Source organism: Podarcis cretensis, assembly GCF_951804945.1.
Source record: "Podarcis cretensis genome assembly, chromosome: 1".
In the NCBI taxonomy this organism is placed as follows: Eukaryota; Metazoa; Chordata; class Lepidosauria; order Squamata; family Lacertidae; genus Podarcis; species Podarcis cretensis.
The window spans coordinates 55,282,951-55,302,991 of record NC_137170.1 but is presented as its reverse complement, the minus strand read 5'-3'; positions in this window follow the sequence as shown (position 1 = coordinate 55,302,991).

Genomic DNA, 20,041 nt, shown 5'->3' with positions numbered 1-20,041 from the left:
CTTGTGAAGTAGAGAAAATGTAGTCCATGAAAGCTTATGCCATAATAATTTTTTGTCTTTAAGCTGCCACAAGGCTCCTCCTTGTTTTTTGTTGCAAGTGTCTAACATGGCTGCCCCTCTGAAGGAATGTAAAAATGACCTTTGGGGTAATTGGAGCTGAATATTCCAAATCTAGGGCTTTGTCCGCAAAAATTTGAACTTTATGTTTGCCTACCTATCTGCCCAATGGAAACTCATTTTGAGCTACCTAGACTCCATGGTGATCCACTGCACACGAATGGCTCATTGTAGCCTGCAAGTGGATAATCATTACATATTCAATGTCCCTTAGGGCTGTATCCCACTTCTGCTTAGAGCTGATCCATTGGAACCAATGGCCCTTCACCAAATTCATTAATTTCAATGGGACCATACGGAGTATGAGTAATTTTGGATAGAGCCAGGGCTTTTATTTTTCAGCCAGAACTCACTGGAATTAGTTCTAGCACCTCTCAGTGCCATTATAAGTGAACAAGGGAAGCGTTCATGGTGAGCTCCGACACCTCTTTTTCTAGAAAAATAGCCCTGGGTACATCTCATAAGATGCTACCCTATTTCCATTTCCCTAAAAGTAAGGTCCATTCTTAGCAGATGTGTATAGGCTTGCACTGTGGAATTCCAGGATAGTGAACACAGTACAAATTACAGAAACCTTCATTGTGGGAAGCACAAAACTTTCCTTGCCATCTTGAGCATCACAAAGGTCTACCCGCAGCACTGAAAACAAACAATGGCTGTAAGCCAAGGCTGTTATGAGATACTAACCTTTGCCTCCCACTGGAAGCAGCAGCTGAGAAGACCATCTTTTACTACAGAGGTATTTTCATATGCTGCTCACAGACTGAGAAGGCCCCAAGCTGGTTCTGTAGATAGTAGTGATAGGTAAATAGAGAAGTCAAGAATTATCAACCCTTTTCTGAGTTAATTTGTGGTACAGTCCTTTAAAGTCCATTTGCCATGGTGCAGCATCTTATAAGAATAGGCTGGTGGGTATTACTTAGTACAACGATTCATTAAGACATTCATCAGACCAAAATATTGCTGCATGTCTGCTCTTCCGTTATGCAAACTGACTCTTGCCTATGTCCTGATACAGGGAAATGGTGCAATTCTTATCTGCTTTTTTTTTAAGTCGTTTCTGCCACCTTCGGCCTTGGCATTACTTAAGACACAATCCAGGCAAAGTGTGGTTGATTTAACTAGGAGATTTACAAACATGCTTACATTTCCCCCATTAAAACAGAAGTGTTTAATTTCAACCAGTATGGTAAATGTTGGGAATGGTGGGGACTTGCCTTTCAAAAATTCTGTATGTTTATTATTTTGGGCACTTCACGAATGAAATTAGTATTAGTATTGACAATGGCAATTCAGGTGGGTGCCAGTTTTTTCGTATTCTGGAAGTGCAAGTAGCTCATAGGTTCTTCTAAACAAATTTTAATTGTTATTTTAAAAAATAACACTTCCTTTTCACCTCTTTCTTCTTTACAAAAGTCACTTTCTGACTGTCCCTGCTCTGCGGATGGAATTCATTCGCATACCAGAAAATTCAGGTTGCACAATTGTAGTCGATTTGGCCTCTTGCCCAAGAAACCTGCTCCCTTCCTCCCAAAAAACCCTCCCTACAATCAAACCAGGATGAATGCTCAATAAGCAGGTGTTTGAAAGCCACCTAAGTTTAGGGTTCCTCCAGATTGTCAGTATTTTCTGGGAGGGATTTAAGCACATAGCAGAAATGTAGATTTGCACATCTAAAGTGGATTAAAGCACTGTCACACTAGTGATGGAGAATTGGACTGAAGAGTGTGAGATGTACTGTACAGATGATTAACAGGAAGATGTGTCACCATCCTGCAAGCACATCAGGATGAATGCAGCATGAATGCTCGCTGTTATGTATCAACCCTATAAACAGATCTAACCACCTCATAAGCTTTGTGCAAGCAAATCAGGATGAATACTTCCTTTTTTCTTTTTCTTTTTTAAGAATAATTTTTTATTAACCGACCAGTCACATCAAATCAAACCAAATTACATAAATTCCAAATTACACAGCCGAATTTTAAATTTTTGTTGGGGGTACCCATATTTCAAGTTCCGAAGGGATCCAATCAACTTCTTGCTTCTTACTGCTGTTTTAATGTCCACAAATCTAACCTTATGATGTTCACAGTACTATCCAGTCCTTTCTTATTATTTTCCACATCTCTTGTTGTTATTTTCATATATTTTTCCTTTCTCTTTGTGACCTCTGATAGACTCCGCAAGCTGGTTAGAACAGTTTGTAATCCTGCGTGGATATTATTTTTTTTATCCAGTAGCCATATCCAGACGTTTTCCATATAACATCACTTCCATACATCAAAACAGTCTTAGCGTCATTAATCTTCACCAATCTGTCTCCTTTCTCAAAACCTCTGAGGAGATTCACTAGGAATGCAGTCTGAAAACAAGTCCATTCTTCCTCCCGGCTATAAATCCTTTGGCAAGATGGCGACTCCGAATTAATTGCTGTGCCATTCCCAAAAGCTCTTATTGCTTCTCAGTCTCCATAAAGCATACTTTTGGTTAAAGTTTATCTCCACACAGACCTTAATCATCCTGCTTGGGTCAGTTCAACCGACGGTTCTAATGAGGAGGGGTTCTTGTAAATCACATAGAAGGAAAGTAAAAAAGGTTCCCCGCCCCCCATTCAGTCCCGTTGTCAACATACCCCGCCTTTGGTGTATCTTCATCGTAAAATATTCCTGTTTCTCCAGCCCATCATCTTCTTTCGCAGAGGTCACTTAAATTAGCAGACTTCACTCCCCTTCTTCACTTGAAATATGTGCATTTGCTTCTTTTGTAATTAATTATTCCAAATTGCTGCAACTAGTGCGCAATCAGAGACAGCGTCCAGGAGAGCCGAGGTCCACACGGGGGCATTCTGCCTAGGGCCCTCACCCCCTTCTTTCGAATTAGGGGGTGATTTATGGGCACAGCAGGCAAGGGCAGTGTTCCCCATTTCCTTGGGGCAACAAGAGAGGCTGCCTACTCCCATAACAGCATCTTAATTACCCCGTGTGGGTCGGAGAGATGGTATTGTCGGCCATCTTCCAATGCGCCCCCTCGTGCCCCCCCCCAGGATGAATACTTCCATAGGAACATAGGAAGCTGCCTTATACCGAGTCAGACCATCAGCCCATGTAACCCAGTAATGACTATGCTGGCTGGCAGCAGCTCTCTGAAGTTTCAGATGTGGGACATTCCCAGCCTTACCTACAGATGCTGGGGACCTGAGACCTTCTATATGCAAAGCAGCTGCTCTACCACTGAGCATTATGGCCCTTCCCAAGCTTCCGCCGAAGCTTTGTTTCACTAGCAGTGAAGGGACACTTCCAGGGAACTGGCTGAGATTCTACCCTTTTCCAAGCTGCCCTGCTTTTCTTATCATGCAAACTTGACATGGCACGGTATTTTACTTGATATGTGAAAGCAGCCATACTGCCTACCTGTAACAATTGCCTGAGAGACACGCCAAGCAAAATAAGCTGGGCTCTGTGCATAATTTGGGGTGTGCTGCTCCTGTACCTTAATGGCAATTGATCTTCCAGAAAACAATGCAATCTATTTAATCTCCAGAGTATCAAGCAGGTAGATTGGAGTTTAGTGAATTACACCCAAGGGCTGTCTCTAACCTTCAGTGGTGGTACTATATTATTTCACTTTTTGACAGTTTAATACAGTTCCTGATCGTTAATATGATTTTAATATCTGACAGTGCAAAAGGGTAATAATGTTGTGGAGCTGGGAAAGTAGAAAAGAATAAAATAGCCATCACAGTTGGTGATTCACGGCTGGGTATGTCATCCCTGAAAAATATGTTTTATTGCCCTGGTGTGGCTCCGCAGCTCAGGGAAGGCATCACTCATTCCAGCACGCAGACCTGTAAAAAAGAATGTTAATTCCCCCCACATTGTGCTCGGCTTCCACCTGTGATTAACAGGCTCTACTCACCACAGTGTGCATTTGCAAATGTCCCCTCTGTGCCTACAAATCTCCTGTGGTGGTAAGGGAGCAGAGATGAGGTGAGAGAGAGCATTGCATGCCAGGAGTGCAACATGGCCTGCCTGTGGGTTTTATGCTATGCACTATTTTAGATCTAAGTAGTTGTGTTGGTTGATGTCCAGAGGGCTTACAGTCTACAATAACAGACATACAAAAATGAAAAAGGGAATAGGGGAGAGGTGGCAGATTGATAGTGAGCAGTTTCTATCAGTAATTGCCTTAGTGGAGGGAGAGGACAAAGCCATTCCTACTTTGCCATTCCTACTTTGTCCACAGTTGTCACCAGTGGACAAAAGTTAGGCCTAAATTGTCTAACAGATCATTATAACTTGTCATAGTAAAGTTATATTTATCCTTAATTTCTATTGATCTAAGTGTAACAGCTTTATGCATTTTATTTTACATTATTGCTAGAAGCAAAGACAAGGAGTGATGAAAGATAATCATGACATTGGTGGAATAGGTAATAGATAAAGCAACATCTTAGCCTTGACTGACTCTTAGGATATGGTTTTGTGCTATATTCAGCGTCCAAAGTATTGCTTGTGAAAACAGGGCTATCATTAGAAGTCACCAACATTCTAGCCCTCATAGATGTGGAGATGATAGCAGTGTGTGCCACTGGCTGCACATGATAGCAGTATGTTCAAAGGATACAGAGCAAGCAAAAGAAAAAGGGACATTTTTCCAAATCAGAAATTCTAAGCCATGGGTGCGATTATTCTAGAGTTTGACTCAAAGCTACTCATATCTCACATGAATGCTTTCGGAAACATCATCACATGCTCCTTGTTAAACACTAATGACCAGCATGACAATCACATGAATGACATATTTATCTCAGACTTACACATGACAGCCTCTTCCAAATAATTAGCAGCCTAATGCCTCACACTCTTAACACCTGGCTGCCTGTCCTCTTTTTGACCACCATTGCTGCTGTATCCTCTTCAGACCTTATACAACATCGCAGAAGAAAGCAGAGGTGATTGGAAAGGGCATTTCTAAAGCCATGGGGAAGAGGCATCGAGCCCTTTTGTTGCAGAAAGCCATGAGCCATACAGAACGAGAGACCCATGGGCCCCATAGGAGAAAGTGAGCTGTGGTTTGGAGTCTACAGAAGAAGGGTTCCCCCCCCCCAAGCCATATATCTGGGATGAGGAACTTTTTCAGCCTAAGGGTCACCACCCCCCAGCAACTTTACAGCACCAGTTGTGATAGTGGATAGGACAGGAGGCAAAAATAGAGAGAGCAATGGATGTGACTTAGTTTTATACATCAGGTTACACTGCAGCCAAGCAAAAGTCAAATGTTTTTCTGTGCACGCACACATATACACACATCTTCATCCTCCATCCAGACAAACAAGAGGCATTATCACATTTCAAGCACACATCCTAGCTGCCCAAAAGCACTCATGGGACATTATTACAATGCAATTCTTCATGTATAACACACTGTATCCAACAGGGCACACTCCCTAGTGTTAGGGTTGCCATATTTCAAAAAGTAAAATTCCTGAGACCCGCAAAATTGTTAGGAAACCACCCAAACTGTTGTCCTACATCCAGGTTTTCCCTGACACTTTGCCGATTCAGCAAAATTCCCCACTAACACCATTTTTACTCCCCAAAACCAGTGTCAGGAATTTTCCTGACGCGTGGCAAGCCTACATAGTGTGCTTAGATTTGCAGTTTTGGAGACTTTGCCTTTACATCGAACTGAATTTTCTACATTACAGTTGGTTTGAACAAAACCATTTGAATATTGCATGAGCATTGTAGTTCTTTTATTTTATTTTATGGTGCTGTCAGCACCGTAGCACAACACAAACCAAAAGGCTGGTCTTGGTCCCGAGGAGCTTACAGACTAAATTTAGACTGGATGAGAGGGAAGAAGAATTGAGGGGGTGAGAAGCAAGGGTACCAAGGGATGACTGTGAGCTAATGAAATGCTAGGAGAGGTTGCAGGGTTACTGCTGCTAATTCTGATTTGTTTGTGTTCTGATTCCTTCACCGTCAAACAGAGCTTCGCTGTTTGGAGGTAATAAATTAGATCATCGTTACTTGCAAAGGGATTATGAAGATAATAATTAACAAATGAGGCAGCTAAAAGATTTATTGGTCTGGCCTGATCCAGGACAGAGCATCATCCTGCTCTCATTTGCCAGTAATTAGCCTCACCTTTATTGCATTGTAAATACTGCTTTAATTACTGTACCACTTAACTCAAGAGATGGGACTTGATAGCTAGAGCTTAATGGGTTTCAAGAGCAGCAACTCCCTCCCCCTTGAACTCTGAACAACAGATGCATGAGAAGAATAAAAACTAGCCGAGAATACAGACATGTTTTAAGTCCTCATTAGTGGGATTTCCCATGCGAGTTCCCTTTATGCTTCTTTCAGCTGAAAGCAATAATGAGTTATTAACATCGTGATACCCCATATTCCTTTTCACAATGAGGCATAGGGAAACAAGCACTCAAATGGGTGCAATCCAGATTTTTGAAGCCTGACAAAGTCCAGCTTATATCAAGAGGGCTCTACTACCTTAAAAATGTTGTCCGCACTTCAGCATTGGCACCCAACATTCACTTTAAAGAGCAGGAAGTGAGTTAGTAGAATACAAACTCCCCAAGTTTTAAAAGCCTCATCGTACTTCAAGTCAGGGCAGGACACCTTTGAATGAGGGTCTACTTTGAAAAAGGGTTCAGTTCCAACTAGGATTGCCATATTTCTATAAGTAAAATTCAGGACACAAAAGTTGTTGAGATTTTTACCGGGCGTATGGCACCCCTAGCAGCCCACTGCTGTAAGTTTTTCTCCTCTAATGAAAGAAACCTCTTTATCAAAACACACACAGATTAAGAACAGTAAAGCAGGATCATAAAAACCAATAAAGTGGTATTATAAATGCAAACAAATACAGGAATTCAGTAACAGGTTCCAAGCCTGGACTAAATTATATTTCTCTACAAGACACCTAAAGTAACTGATCGATGGTGCTTCATGACTGGCAGAGAGGAGGAAACAGAGCAGGCTCATTAGAGACCAAGAAAGAAGGCTTAAAAAAGACCTGCCTTGTCTCTAGTGAGCATCAACACTGCCAGATAGATTATTTTGCATCAAAAAATATGAGGGTTGTTTTGTTTTGCTTTGTTTTGCTTTGAAGAGGTGCTGGAGAAGGAAGTGGTTTTCAGTGGCCTCCTAAGCATCATCAAATGAGAGAGGAAACGCATTGCCAAAAAAAAAGAGGACAAAATAATGTGCATAAGCCAATTTAGATATATATGTACAAATTCAGAAATACCTAATATAATTTTAATAGAAATTCAGTGCATTTCTGGATCATGGGGGGAAATGCAAACAAGTGGCACCATGTGCCTGCTCAGTCTGCTTCCCAAGGACTAACTGTTGGTGGCAAACTTCAAGCACCCACTCTTCCTTCTTAAGTTTAAAATAAATAAATAAATAAATATTTAAACTGGATTTTTATGGGACTGCCCTCCGAAGGGAAGACTTTCCTTCTCTAAATCAGGGTACATGCCCATTGTCTGCCCTAAAGCAATGGGCCTGTTAGGGTATGAGTGTATTCTTCGCCCATGTGTGTAAAAAACAAAAAAACAAAACATTTTCCAGAGAAACTGAAATGAATGGGATGGAAAGCTTTCTCAATCAGATTCTTATTTTAAAGTCAATCTTCTTGTTCTAATTCTTGGTTTTTAAACCAACCAATAATTCAGTTATATCTGAATTTAAGTTCAAAGGGAATCTCATATGTGGGTGTCACAATCAGCTTCTAGTATATGCTGCATGTCATTTTCAAAGCTCTAGGTGGGAAACAAGAAGGGGTTTTTGAAGTACAAATGCCACATTTAAAAATTCATGTTAACAACAAATATCCATGGGTAGTACATTAATGTTTATCCTTGCTTCCTGATGAGGAAGAATGATATTTGATTTTTAAAAGTGATCTACTACTGTTATATATTCTCATTGTTCTGATTTGCATTAAATAAATACATTAGGAAGAAAATTCTAACTCTGCTAGATTTCCCATATCTCACATTTGTGAAAATGTTTCTTCTCGAACTAGGTATCATATCCAATGTTTGAACGATAATAGGCATAGCAATATAATGAGATTTTCCACTCATCATTAATGTCTATCATTTTGGAATGGTGAATCCTACCACAGTTCAATATCTGCGGATGTCCAAAGAGCATTTCACAACCAGTACCATATTGGCCCGAATATAAGCCGCACCTTTAAAATTCAAGGGGGGAAAGAAAAAAAGACAATACCCAAATAAAAGCCGCTCCCTTAAAATTTCACAGGCACTCACACCCGTTGTGTTTTACCATATGTCTGTTTCAGCCGTGATATCATAAAAGCCAAATTTTGTAAGGTCACAAATTTAAGCCACACTTTAACTTTTCATGGTCAGAATTTGGGGGGGGGGGGAGTGAGGCTTATATTCAGACCAATACGGTATATTTTTTTGTGGTCAAAACCAGCAGACGGAGCATTGGAATTGGATCGAGGCTTAAATCTCACTGAGCTGTGCAATGTTCAGCTTCAAATCCTGCCGAATCCTGCTATAACCAGCTGGTCAGGGCAAATCACAGCTTTCACGTTCAGTCTTCCACATAAAAATGCAGTACTAACATACCTAATGTGGTTGATTGCAAAATAATGCACATTAAATAGAGACACAACAAGTCACATTCTTGCACAGATGAGCCAGCAATGGATGACATGGATCTGACTGTGGGTGAGATTCATGTATCAACAGTTCAAGCATTGCCTTATTAATGAGCGCAAAGCACTAGAAGTGATTCGTACATCTGCTGTACCGGATAAATGTGACAACTGAATGTGACAGCTGAATTGACCTTGAGACTGTGACTGAGTGGCTCTTTATTGTGGTTAAATAGCTAATGTGCTGTGCTTCCTAGTTGAGGTTTCATTTCTGCAGAGGAATAAACAACCGGTGCTTCTGTAAAACTAGTTCAAGCATTTCACAAGATCTTTGGCAGAAACGAGTTGCATGAAATTCTCTCTATACAATGGCCTTGGGAAGCGGATCTTGGCTGCCACAATATATAACAGGGCAGACAGCTTTGTGCTTCTGGGAGAGGCTTGGGCCACACATTCTCTAAATTACCCCCATTATCCGATCTCTCTTCCATCAGCTGCACTGACTCTTCCAGCAACAGAAGGTTGGAGGCGGATAAAAAATGTGCCTGCACAGCTAGAAGTGCTTTGATACAATTGTAACGTAGGCATAAAATCAAGGAACATATGCAGAGGCATCTGCTCACAGTTGTGAAGACATATAAAAATATGGAGCTGCTGAGAAACTTTGATGGATTTTATGACAGAGAAACTACATCTTTTTATAGTGTAGTATACGAACCCACAAAAAGTGATGCTTGCCCCTTTAGTTATTCATTGCTCATTTACAACCACAATTCCCTCACATGACAAACCGGACAATTTACAGCAGGGTCCCTTTTGAGATTTTAAGTTGTCGGCCACATTAATTCTGTGTGGCAAAAAGAATCCAAAATGCACCAGCAAACATTGTGGGCATTTGGTAGTGGGGGCAAGCCAAATGATGAAGCAGTTATTACCCTTTATGGGCCATATTCAAATGAGGAGATGTTGTGGGTAGAGCCTTATGAAAGCCTTGGGAAATTTTGGTTGCCTGAAGTGTGTGTATTTATTTATCAAAGGCATTTTTAACTCCATTCTTCAGCCAAAAAAGGCTTACATAAGACCTATAAAAACAAGATGGTCCCTGCCCACAGGCTTACAAAGACCAAAAGGAGTGGAGCGTAAAATAGAGACCCCTTCAAAAGAAAAATGAACTGCTAGACAAAGTCCTCGAGGGCAATATTTGTGCCAAAGTGTTTGTTTTTAATGGGTGGGGGAGGGGATAGTTTAAAGGAATATTCCTCCCGTGTCAGGGAACAGACTAGGCTCTAAAATGGCTTTCTTGTGCCCTGAAAATACCCCCCAAAATACTGTTTTCATCAGCAGAAAGATGAAGAATGAGAAGATGGGATTGACACCAGCTCTCTCCCACACAAGTTGACAGCTTTCCTTCTTAGCACAAACTGTGAGACTCCTTCAATAAATACTGTCACGACTAGTGGGATAATGAAACATTATAAGGAGTAGATCTCAGAGTGCACAGGGCTGTTGTTTTTTCCCCAAAATAAAATGCCCTAGGCCTTCAGAAGGAGTGCCAAGTGCAAGGCACCCAGTTGCCACTGATAACTTAATAACTGGGACTGGCAACTGAAGTGAACCCAGCACAGGGTTATTTTTCCATCACTGTTAGATGTTTTAGGTAAAAACTGGTGGTCTTCTCTTGTTTACACCCTTAGTAAAGGCTTTCCAGAGCATAAAGAACCTCTTTCAATATTAGGGGTCCTTCAGATAACCTGTTTATTGAGCATTCATCCATGTTTGCTTACACAATGCTGAGACGGCAATTAGGCTACACCTGGTCTTTATTGAGCATTTGTTCTGAACATTGTTGCTTGGAGGAAAGTTATACAACAATGAACATTCACCCTGATTTGCTTGTGCAATGTTTATGCATCTTCCCATTCGTCATTAATTCACCCCACACTTTTTCAGTGCAATTCCCCATTACTTTTCTAATCACTTTTTTAAAAAGTTGATTTGCTGTCCCCTGGTGACAGAGCATTAACCCCCTTTAATTATGCAAACCTAAAGCTGTGGTATGCACTTGAATCCCTCCAGCAAAATGCTTACAGTGGTACCTCTGGTTACGTACTTAATTTGTTCTGGAGGTCCGTTCTTAACCTGAAACTGTTCTTAACCTGAAGCACCACTTTAGCTAATGGGGCCTCCCGCTGCTGCTGCCACGCTGCCGCCGCACGATTTCTGTTCTCATCCTGAAGCAAAGTTCTTAACCTGAAGCACTATTTCTGGGTTAGCAGAGTCTGTAACCTGAAGTGTATGTAACATGAAGCATATGTAACCTGAGGTACCACTGTACAATCTAGAGGCTACCTAGGTCAGCTCTCCAAGACAGAAAGGAGATGTAATTATAACAGTGGCAATGAACACAGATGGAGCAGAGAAGAAGACCAGAATACATCAGTAAGAACAGGATTCCTCCTCTTAGAGCTGAACAACATGTTACACTCACTGTAAGTCTATATATGGTGTTTTATTTATACATCTCTACATACATAATATACCCTTGTGAGTTTGGGGCAGGGTCAATCTGTATGATGCCTGAGTCCTTTCTAATTCCTAGGGTTCTGGATCCAACAAAGGTTAAAATCTAAGGGGGACCATTGTTCAACTAATTAGGCAAGTTTCTTTGTGAGAGAATGACCATAGTTGCCACCTAAGGACCGCCATCAGTACAGCAAAAAAAAAAAAAAAAAAAAAGTAGTTTCAACTTCCCAGCCCACAAGCAGAGCAAGCTGGAAGAGATTGCTATCACCAACCTTTTAGCTTAATGCATCATCTGGGTTTTCATTATGATCTCCTTTCCATTACCCTCGATTTTCATCTCATTTCTTATTCTCTTTCATTTACATCTTTGGGTTTTCTTACAACAGCTTCAAAATTCATCTGCTCCTTTTAACTGTTTTTAGTATGCCCATTACATATTTTTAAATCCTTTGTAATTGCTAGCGCTCTCATACTCGTTGACTCACACTTTCTCTCTCTGACTATATTCTCTTTCTTTCACCAGCACCAAATATTTCATTGATTTCATTTTTGAAACTTATTAGTTCATCTCTCAAGACTTTTATGAATTCAATACCTCTTAGATTGTCTGAGTTTTGATTCTTTGGTTCTTTGCACTTCTTGCATCCATAGGGTGTCTTAATTTCTTTAAAAAGATTGCAATAAAGCCAAGTGTTTCCTCTCTCCTTTTCTTCTGTAATTTATACTTTCCTCTTTATAGAAAGGTTCCTGCTGTAATTATACTTATCAAATATTACACCTTTCCTTAAATCCTTATATTGTGGTTAATTCCCCCAAAATCTATAAAACGCATAGTTCACTTTTTATATATAGCAATTAGTCTCTAGGAAAAAATATTGCACATATACCAGTTTTCATAATAATAATCGATACTGTAGTCAATCCCTTAAAAGCCAATATTAAGTAAGCCCATAGATAACATTTCTTTTATAAGTTCATGAGATGGTTTCATCTGGTTTGAAATGGGTCCCTATGAGTTCAGCCCTTTATTCTATTCTAAGAATGCTGACATAATCTTGTGCCAACAGAATTCTACTGTCTAGGTCAGGGGTCCCCAAACTAAGGCCCGCGGGCCGGATAAGGTCTGAGGGACTTGTTTATCTGGCCTGCAGCAACCCCACTGCCACCGTCCGCTCTTACCTGTGCTGCACACCTGCCCACTTCCAGGTCAGAGGAGCACTGGAAATAGCTTGTGCACGTGCGCAAGCATTATTTCTGGTGCACATCCGGGTTGGAGGAGGCCCATGCACATGCGCACAATCTATTTTCGGTGCTTCTCCGACCAGGAAGTGCACTGGAAATTGCGTGTGCACATGCACTCCCCCGCCCTCCATCCTGCCGCGCAATTGGCACTGGAGACACTAGCCCGAGGCGCAGTAAGTTTGCTGACCCCTGGTCTAGGTCAGTGGTTACTTTGGTCATTTCAGTTCTGCCCACAAACAAAAAAGGAGGGAGTTGGATCTTATCAGAGCTTTACTCCTTTTTTTCACATAGGTAAATTTATTGCTTCTATGCTGAGAACATTTAGGAACAATTAGCACTAATTTTGATACTCAATAAGCTTCAATATAGTGTTTTGATAAGTTTCTTCACCTTTAGGCAGGAGATGAGGGAGGCAGTTGCAGGCATTGAATGAAAAGCCTGCAGAGGTGGGGTCACACCACCTCCCCAATACTTTGGTTTGGGATAACAGACCAACACACATAGAGCAGGAGCTTGACAACGTGACCTGTATCATCACCCAGTTTTCTTATATTTTGGACACCTGGGGCCACTGAAGGAAATTCACCCCACCATCTTTTGCTATTCCCCTTCCATTACTAAACAGGGTTGGAGAGCAGGAGGGAGAGAGGTTTTACTCGGCAGAAGCCTAGGAAATGTCCCTGCTATCTCTACAGAGTGGAACCCCACATTCTGAAGAGCAAGCCAAAGGTCATAGGATACCCTTTCTGTGGCACAAACCTATCTTTGAGGGATATTGTGAGGTCCTGGCACATGCCCTGTAATGGCAGCAGGTTTTAATTTTGAATTGTGTTATGTAAATCACAAGGAGGTATCATTTTTTGAGCTAAAGGATGGGTAATAAGAGCTCCCTTTTGGACTAAAATATCAGGTCCTCTTGGCAATTCCATTATCCTCAGACATTCAGGGATGGTGGCAGCCCAGGAGGTGGAATTCTTTGTGGTAGCCAAAAAGTTGTGGAAGTCCTTCCCAACAGAGGTGCATCTGACATCTTTATTATATAGCTTTCATCATATGCTGAAGGCATACCATGTTGCCCTGACCTTTGACATCAGAGAGACCAACAGATAGATACCAACCCTGTTGTCATGATTGTAAAATGTTTTACCTGTTTTTAGTATTTTTACATTGTGTAATTCACCTTGGAACTTTATGGTGCAAGGCAGGGTTTGAAATCATTGTTGTCGTCATCATAACTACATTCATTCATACATCTCATTCCAATCTCTGGAACTTATTATTAGTTTCTGACCTGAAGTGTTTCAAGTGTCCCTACATTTAACTGTGCACAATAGAGCAAACCAAAGCACATATGTTATGCTTTATATCCAGCTTTTGAGAGAAGAGTATAGAGAGAGAAGATCAGAATGCATTAGTGAAACTGATGTACCTCCCTCTCCCATTCAGTACGGGAGTTGGCAGAGAAATAAGTCGGAAAGAAAAATAAATTTTACAATGATTGATAAGAAATTACTTTGTCAGTTCCTCAGGTTAGCTATAGATCTGAATGAAGAAGGACAGAAGGAGAATGAGTGTTATTTCCTTGTATATTAGTCAGACTTACAATAGCTTGTGGAAAAAAGGCAGCAAGTGAAGTATGGCTCTTATATAAGATACATATGGGTTACCAAGCATTTTACGCCTGTGATCACATTGCCATATTGGACACTCTGTCATGAGCACCATATATGAAGGACAACTCTCCCGTCCCCAACTATAACCCTTCTCAAAATTGCCTCCCCCTATTTTTATTTTCAATTTGGCTTTTTTAAAAGCCTCTTATTGGATAAAGAAAACTTCTTTCAAGCCTTTTTTCAACTCATGATGGGACAACCTTGCTGGTGCCAGTGAGGGCCACTGAGGGCACATGTATACCTAAGAGCACCATGTTAGTGGCCCACAATGCACCAGAATTATATATAACTTTCTTTAAAATGAAAGCTCCATTTCTGCAGGTTCACCCCCTGCAAAAGTGTGGAGGGTGGATATTTTATTTAGAGAGCAGGAAAAACTGAAGAATTTCTTTAATAATAATAATAATAATAATAATAATAATAATAATTTATTTATTACCCCCCCCCCCAATCTGGCTGAGTTGCCCCAGGCACTCTGGGTGGCTCCCAATCAAGTGTTAAAAACAATACAGAATTAAATATTAAAAACTTCCCTAAACAGGGCTGCCTTCAGATGTCTTTTAAAGATAGGAGAGCTGCTTATTTCCTTCACATCTGAAGGGAGGGTGTTCCACAGGGTGGGCGCCACTACCCAGAAGGCCCTCTGTCTGGTTCCCTGTAACCTCACTTCTTGCAATGAGGGAACTGCCAGAAGGCCCTCGGCGCTGGATCTCAATGTCTGGGCTGAACGATGGGGATGGAGATGCTCCAGGTATACAGGACCGAGGCCGTTTAGGGCTTAAAAGGTCAGCACCAACACTTTGAATTGTGCTCAGAAATGTACTGGGAGCCAATGCAGATCTCTCAGGACCGGTTTTATGTGGTCCTGGCGGTCACTCCCAGTCACCAGTCTAGCTGCTGCATTCTGGATTAATTCCAGTTTCCAGGTCACCTTCAAAGGTAGCCCCACGTAGAGCGCATTGCAGTAGTCCAAACGGGAAATAACTAGAGCATGCACCACTCTGCCGAGACAGTCTGTGGGCAGGTAGGGTCTTAGCCTATGTACCAGGTGGAGCTGGTAGACAGCCGCCCTGGACACAGAATTAACCTGCGCCTCCATGGACAGCTGTGAGTCCAAAATGACTCCCAGGCTGTGCACCTGGTCCTTCAGGGGCATGGTTACCCCATTCAGGACCAGGGAATCCCCCACCCCCACCCACCCACTGTCCCCCCAAAACAGTACTTCTGTCTTGTCAGGATTCAGCCTCAATCTGTTAGCCGCCATCCATCCTCCAACTGCCTCCAGACACTCACACAGGACCTCCACCGCCTTCACTGGTTCTGATTTAAAAGAGAGGTAGAGCTGGGTATCATCCGCATACTGATGAACACCCAGCCCAAACCTCCTGATGATCTCTCCCAGCAGCTGCATGTAAATGTTGAAAAGCATGGGGGAGAGGACAGAACCCTGAGGCACCCCACAAGTGAGAGCCCAGGGGTCTGAACACTCATCCCCCAACACCACTTGAGGGACACAGCCCAGGAAAAAGGAGCGGAACCATCGTATAACAGTGTCTCCAGCTCCCAGCCCCTCTAGACAGTCCAGAAGGACGTTATGGTCGATGGTGTCAAAGGCCACTGAGAGATCCAGCAGAACTAGGAAACAACTCTCACCTTTGTCCCTAGCCTGCCGGAGATCATCAACCAGCGCGACCAAGGCAGTTTCAGTCCCATGGTGAGGCCTGAAACCCAATTGGAAGGGATCCAAATGTTCCGGATCCTCCAGGCATGCTTGGAGTTGTTCAGCAACCACCCACTCAATCATCTTGTCCAAGAATGGTAGATTTGAGACTGGGCAATAGCTCGCCATATTGGCTGGGTCTAAAGATGTTTTTTAAGAAGAGGTTTAATGACCGCCTCTTTCAGCGGGTCTGGGAAGGCTCCCTCACAGAGGGAAGCATTCACCACCCCACAAAGCCCATCGCCCAGCCCTTCCTGGCTTGCTTTTATTAGCCAGGATGGGCAAGGATCAAGGAGACAGGTGGTTGGTTTCACTTGTCCAAGCAGCCTGTCCACATCCTCGGAGGTAACAGATTGGAATTGATCCCATGTAGCAAGACTAGACAGGACTCTAGCACTCTCCCACCCTAAATCTTTAATATGAGGTGGCTGATTTTTTAAAAAATAAATTTTCATTCCTTCCTTTTTTAAACTCTCACCCACCCTACGAAAAAGTTTCAACCAGTTTTCTGGCTGCTCTCAGGAGCCCAGCCATATTCCTGGGACAAATGCATCTGGAAATGATGCTACACCCTTAAAGCTGATGTGTGACAACAACTCTTTGGTGTTGTCCTAGAATTCCCAAGGTTTAAAATGTTACTGGATGTGTGGGGAAACAGTAAAGGGAGATATGAAATGTCAGATCGAAGCAATGTGTGAGATATTTAAAAGAGAGACTTCCGGTCGGCGCCAGCGATTAATGGCGGGCTTTTCCCGGAGCTCCGGGAGAAGCCTGCTCCGCGGGTTTGGGTCCTGCCGCTACGGCGAAGCGGGGACCCTTAAAAATTACAGGTGGAGAAGCCTGTAAACAAGGAGGCTCGGCGGGTACCATTGCGATCCCTCTGGACTGCGAAAGAGCCTTTTTAAAGGCTCCGGAACGGTGTCGGGGGGAGCGCGGTGCTGAGAGCCGCTACCCAGTCTGTGGAGCGAAGCCGCATCGCCATTATCGGAGAGCGCTGATTTCTTCTGGCAAATTGGACTTGAAAGCATCTACTCGTGAGTAGGAGTAAAGGCTTAAATTGGACTCTAAATTTAAAAGATTTACCACCACGGGAAAGGTACAAAAAGGAAGTCTGCCTTACCACACTGTAGTTAGAAGAAAGCAAAGAGAGTACTAAGCTGAAACCTTTGAAGATTGCATTTGAATAACAAATCCATTGTTCAAGTAAGATTTAACCCCCTCGCTTAGCGGGCAGGAGCGGTGAGGGAGAACTGTTACTGAGCTAAATAACCTGCATGAAAGGAGAGAATTGAACTTTACCCACTGTCTTTTGTATCCTGGGAACGGACTGCTTTGTAAGAAGGGAAAAAGAATTCTGAACTGTCAAAAAAGTGAGCCTGAAAATAACTCTGAAAGATACAGTGTTGAGAACTTTTATTTAGACTGTTATTTAATTGTAACTATTTTTAAAAAAGTGCTGGAACTGGGGTTTCTTTCTCCCTTGAAGAAGAGATGGGGGGGACTTTGAGACAATATATCTCTTGTAAAAATTGTGAATGCAAGTTGGGAATTCCCCCCCCCCCAGAGGAGACTTTGTAACTTTGTGGGAAACAACTAAGCAACTAGAAGCTGAGCCACTGGAAATTTACTAGTAAAAACAAATCTAGGAGTGTGAGACTGACCTTGGCCTGGCTGATAGTGGCATGGCAGATGGCAAAGGAAAAATAGAGCTGGCTCAGGAGAAAAACCTCAGATCCGGTAAAACTTACAGTACTACACAGCAAAGAAGGGCCTCAGTGATAGGAGCAGCTGCGGCCTCACAAGTAAAATCTAAAACTATGTCTGCAGAAGATGCTTTGACGAAAGCTCTTGGAAAAATAAATGAATCTCTGGAACTTTTAACGAAACAAGGGACTGATACAAGTAAACAAGTAGCTGAGATCTCAAAAAAACTTGACCTGAATACTTCCAGTTTAAAGGAATTGGGAACTCAAGTGACTGCTAATGCCCAAAATATTGGGAGGCTTTTAGAAGAATCAGCTACTACTCGAAAGATTGCTGAGGAGGCAAAGGAGATTGCAACTGAAACGCAGGGAAAAATACCACTGGTTGTAAAGAAGCTGGCGGACCATGATTTATCCTTTGCTATGATAGTCCTTCAAAGGAGGGATCGTAACTTAAGATTGAGATTCGTGCCAGAAAGTGAGCAGGACAACTTGGTGGACTTTCTTACAAAAGAATTTTCTGACTTTTGGCAAGAGGGCCTGCAGGGGGAGGAGGTTAAGATTGTGAGTGCATTTAGACTTGGAATAAGACAAAAAAAGAATAAGCCAAGGGACTGTTTGATTTCTTTGGGATCAAAGGAGGAAAGAGATAGAATTTTAAATTTGCACTATCAAAATACATTGCAAATTGAGGATTCTTTCGTGGAGATCTTCAAAGATATTCCTAAGACCATTTTAGATGCAAGAGAGGACTACAAAGATCTGGTCGTGCTACTGAAAAAAAAGCGGAATCTTCTTTAGGTGGGAATTCCCCCAAGGCCTATCTTTCAAATACAGAGGGAAGAAAGTCAGAATAAAGACACCGAGTGACAAAGATAAATTTTTGAGAGACCACGAAGAGGACCTGGTGAAGGAAGCGGAATCTGGAGAGGAGCCTATAACATCAGGAAAAGGACTACTGGATCTAGCAAACCTATCATTTGGATTACAGCCACCAACAGAGGAAGAGCAACGGTTGGGAGCAGTAGGAGGAGTAAGTAAATAACCCCATCATGGCTCTGCGACTATTGAGCTGGAATTGCAATGGCCTGAATATTCCTTGGAAGAGGAAGAACGTTTTTCATATTTTACAGAAACAACAATTGGACTTGATTTGCCTGCAAGAGACACATGTGACAAGAACACATAGAAAACTACTTATTAATAAGAAATTAGGACAAGAATTTATTTCATCTGACAGAGTGAAAAAAAGAGGAGTGGTTATATATGTAAAGGACAGATTGATGCCGAAACAAATATTTAAAGATGAACAAGGAAGATATTTGGCAATTGAAATTCAAGTTCAAGGACAGAAATTTCTGATTTTAGGAATCTATGCACCGAATGAAGGCAAATCTGAATTCTTCAAAAAGTTGCATGAGACTTTGCTGGATTATATGGACTTTAACGTAATCTTGATGGGAGATATGAATGGAGTTGTTTCTACAAACATGGATAAAGCACAAAGACAAGTAATTTCTAAGGACGGAAGACTACCAAAAACCTTTTTTGAAATGACTGACAATATGGACTTGGTTGATATTTGGAGATTTAAAAATCCCCTTGAAAGAGAAGGAACCTTTTTTTCTGAAGCCAAAATGACCTGGACTAGAATTGACCAAATATGGGCTACTAGAGGACTGGCATCGAAGATAAAAAAAGTGGAAATCTGCCCAAAAACTTGCTCCGACCATAACGCCGTGAAGATGGAGATGAATCAAACAACAGTTGGCACTTTCAGATGGAGGATGAATGATACATTATTCAGAGACAAAGAATTTTGTAAAAAGGCCCAAAAAACATTAAGAGACTACTTTGAGATCAACATGAGGACCAATGTGGAAAAAAGAATAATCTGGGACGCAAGCAAAGCGGTTATGAGAGGTTTCTTGATACAACAAAATGCAATAAAAAAGAAAAGCCAAAATGAGAAAAAGGATAAGATCTTAGAAAAAATTAGAGAAGGAGAAAAGAAATTGAGATCAAAACCAAAGTCTCAGGAGATCTTGAGAGAGATTAAATTACACCAAATTCAATATATGGAACTGATGAATCAAGAAATAGAATGGAAAATTAAACAAATGAGACAGAAAACGTTTGAATCTGCTGATAAATGTGGGAAACTTTTGGCTTGGCAATTAAAGAAGAGACAAAAACTAAATACAGTGACAAATTTAGAAGTGGATGGAAAGAACATTAATAATCCAACTGAAATTAGAAGCTGCTTCCAGAGATACTTTAAACAATTATACGCACAAGGGCCACAAAAAGACATTGACATAGAACAATTTCTGGAGAAAAATGGGATGAAGGAAATTTCAAGTGAAGACAAAGTGCTTCTGAATCAGAAAATA